At 41.3% G+C, this 3775-nt stretch overlaps 1 protein-coding gene across 1 annotated transcript in view; it reads right to left on the bottom strand.

Moving 5' to 3' along the window:
- CCT4 (chaperonin containing TCP1, subunit 4 (delta)) overlaps positions 1–3775 on the bottom strand; it is an 18534-nt gene that overhangs the window by 3476 nt on the left and 11283 nt on the right. The gene's annotated exons all lie outside the window — the stretch shown is intronic.

The following is a 3775-nucleotide window of genomic DNA, read 5'->3' as shown; positions in this document are numbered from 1 at the left end:
AAAAAAAGAAAAAATACTACAGGAGCACAATCAGACTTAATTTACAGTGAAGCAGACTCCTCAAAGCTGTAGATTTCTACAGAAGACCTGAAATATGCCCCTAAAACTAAAAATACTATGTTTCACTGAGCTCCTAGAGCGATTTACTCAGGTTTACAAGCTACTGCATGCCTTAGGGACTAAGCCAGGTCTTTGAGTTCATTATAAAAAACTAAAGAATGAGCACAAACAGTAACTTTCTAGCTTAACATACTCCTGGAGTAAATATATCTATATAAGGGAACCTACTGGGGAGAGGCAGAGAGACACAGACACAGAGAAAAAAATCAGTTCAAACTTTGGAGTATTTCCCAAACTCCTCAAAATGAAAACATGTATTTTAGCTAGCAAATCAATTTTATTTTTTATTGTGGTTTGGGTCAAAGTTTTCAGAGCAGACTGTCTCACTACTCAGCAATTTAGACACCTTTTTTTGTTTCATAACACAACCAGCTACTTTCTATATGTAACAGCACTCTTGCAAATTCCTCCTGGGGAGCTCCTTGCTTCCATTTATCCATTTTTCTTGTTCTCTTCTGCCTTTTGATATTTGTTTCTTTGGCAAATGCCGCCTTCTTAGTCTAATAAGGAGACTGTTTCTCCAAAGTGCTGTTATTCAGTCTGTTGTCTGGCTGCAAGGTACTGGGTGTGTGAGGGGGGTGTTTCTGTGTGTGTGAGAGAGCAGGTGATCTCAATTCCAGGTGTGAAATGTGTCAAAGAGCCAGTCTCTCATCAGATCAGACCCGTTAGTCTAGTCTTAATGATTTTCAGTTCTGTTCTCTCTTTTTTTTTTTCACATCCTGTCTGGGATCTACGGTGATCCTTATCAGAGACTTGGCTGTGGTAGCTAGACTAACCTGAGTTTATTTCCTATTACTTTACCTTCTAGACAGTGAAAAATAACATGTTAGATAGCCACTTGTTAGCTTTTAAGAACCTAACAGATCCTTAACACAGTAAAATACAGGACACTGTGTGAACTTGAATAGCAGCTGACAAAGCAGTCCTCTGTAGATCATCTCTTTTAGAGCAAACTTATTTAAAATTTATTGTCTTGTCTAAAAACAACTTTCTTAAAAAAATAAATTCAAATATTTTAGCATCAAAGGATAACAACCCTAAGCACAATAGCTCTGAACCCTGCCCTATCCTGAGCCAATCTCACTGTCTCCGACACACCTGCCCCTATTATGCCAGTCAGTGTGTTAATCTATCTCATCAGGGGTCTTCCTCTCCTGTGTTGTCCCTCCACCCTTCCAAGTATTATGTCCTTCTACAGGGAATGATCCCCCAGGCAACATGCCCAAAGTATGTGAAACAGAGTTTCAAAATCCTTGCCTCCAAAGAACAAGTTGGTTTCATCCACTCCAGGACAGATTCCATGGTATATTCAATACTCTTCTCTAGCATCTAAATCAAAAGTATTGATTCTTCTGTCATCCTTGTTCACTGTCTAGCTCTCTCATGCATAGCAAGTAACTGCAAAGATCATGGCCTGAAATCAGGTGCACCTTAGTCTCTAGACAGACATCTTTGCTCTTTAGCACTGTTGAGAGGTCCCTGACAGTAGACTTTCCAAATCTAGCTGGCCAGGTTATCCTCCAGATTTCTTGACACAAACTGGAAAGCACATCTAGGGAAGCAACTGTTTGCTGAAATATGTCAATTGGTATTGTGTCGATTCCGGAGTTCTTGTTCTTTGCCAACCCCTTCAGAGCAAGCAGCTTGAACTTCCTCTTTCACCACTACTGCCTTGTGGTCATATGCTATTTCATGAAATTCTTCTGTCAGCCATTAGAGAAATGCAAAGCAAAAGAATAATGCAAATAATCCGCAAATCAAACACCAAATCCCCCAGAAAACAAATAGTGATGAAGGCATGGGAAGAACAAACTCTCATGTACTGCTAGAGGGACTGTTACAACCACAGTGTAAGTCATATGATACTTCTTTAAAAAGTCAGAACCAGAGATAACATGTGATCCAGCAAACTTATACCAGGTGAATAACCTAGAGAAGAGCCAAGACATAGTACATCTGTAATTCACTGCATCATTAGATACTGAAACGTTAACTAAAAGATGGGCACCCTGTGTCCACCCGTGTACGACTGGATAAACAAACTATGGTGCATATACACAACTGGAGAGCAGAGCATACAATGTTCAAAAGTTAGCAATCTGAACAGCACCTCACATGCATGAACCTAGTGGACATGATGTCAAGTGAAATAAGTCAGGCACAAAATGGCAAATAATATAGGAGACTACAATTAAAAAAAAATGAAGAAAATATTTCCACATAGCAAGAGCTGGTTTGTGATGGTTACTTGGTATGAGAGGAGATGGGAGAAAACCACACCTGAGTGAAGGGAAAACTAAGACAGTAAGTCAGCAAAGTACTCAAGAAGAGGCAAGAGCAAGAAATATTATTACTATATACACAATCATGCAGTAGTGATAATACATCATTAGAATTTGACAAAAGGTCCAGCTGCCACTCAGCTATCTCTTCGACAGCTTAACTCTTGCCCCAAATGTCTCCATGCCTACAGGGTAAGATGCAGGATGCTAGGATAAAATGCTTGTCAGTTAATACTGTCATCATTTTTTTTTAAATGGGAAAAATCCCCACAAATTTTGGCTAGAAAAGGAAACCCCAATAATTTACAATTAGAAATACAGGTAGATTTAAAAGCTAAAAGGGCATGGGATGGTGTAGGAGTCACTCACAAGTATCTACAGGTTTGGCAGGAGGTATTTCTACATACATGCTCTAAATATATCCAAGTATGTGGTTATGAACCATCGAATTGGAACGTAACTGACCTGCCAGGAGGTTTCAGAGGCTGTAACTCTCACAGGAGGAGACTATCAGTCTTTCTCCTGCAGAGAATCTGGTGGATTCGAAGGGCATGGCTTTTTAGTTGGCAGTGCCTCTCCTTACCACTAAGCCACCAGAGTGCCTTCCTTCAGGCATTCAATTAAAACAAAACCCACCACCACTGTAAAGGACTCAGGCTGATCCTTCAGCAGATTTTCTGAGGCTGTAAAGGGCACTTTCTCTTACAGAGCCACTGGTGTATTTGAAATGCCAGAAGTTTGGGTTAGTACTCTCTCCTCCCTGCTGACTACACCACCAGGGCTAGAGAAAGCCATGTTGGCCCTTGCATGGCCTTCAAACCTAGAACTGAACCCACTCCTGGAGGCCACCTTACAGAAGAAGGGGGGGGGGGAAGTGGGTCTATAAAATTAACAATACACCCCATGAAGAATGACTACCATAAGCATTTGGACAAAACCAAAGCTCAGAAGGCAAGAATAAACAGGAAAGGACAAATGAGAACAGGGAAGCCAGACAGGAACCTGGAAGGTGCTATTAATGGATGGAACTGCACTCAACACATATTAAACAAAACGGGCACAAGCTGCTGAAGGGGAAACTCATTTAACCTCTCAATTTCCATCCAACTAAGAAAACCCCCCAACAAACAAAACCTCAAGGCATTTTACTCACTTGATACTAGGCCTGTGACCTAAAAACATTAAATATATTACTGCCACACCCGCCTCGCTGTCCTCTCTGGCCACGACGCCTGTGTGACAAAATGGGTCGTCCGTGCCTGTACGGGGTCTCTGACCTCAAGGATAGCATAAGAGGGAATCTTGCAAGCCCTGTGCTTGTGAGTGGGCTGATGCCTGGATATTTGTTACAGATGGGTCTTCGTAATCCTGGG

This window comes from Elephantulus edwardii, unplaced genomic scaffold (genome assembly GCF_000299155.1).
Source record: "Elephantulus edwardii isolate Elephantulus edwardi_28Jun2011 unplaced genomic scaffold, EleEdw1.0 scaffold00011, whole genome shotgun sequence".
Classification (NCBI taxonomy): domain Eukaryota; kingdom Metazoa; phylum Chordata; class Mammalia; order Macroscelidea; family Macroscelididae; genus Elephantulus; species Elephantulus edwardii.
This window is presented reverse-complemented; position numbering and strand designations above follow the sequence as displayed.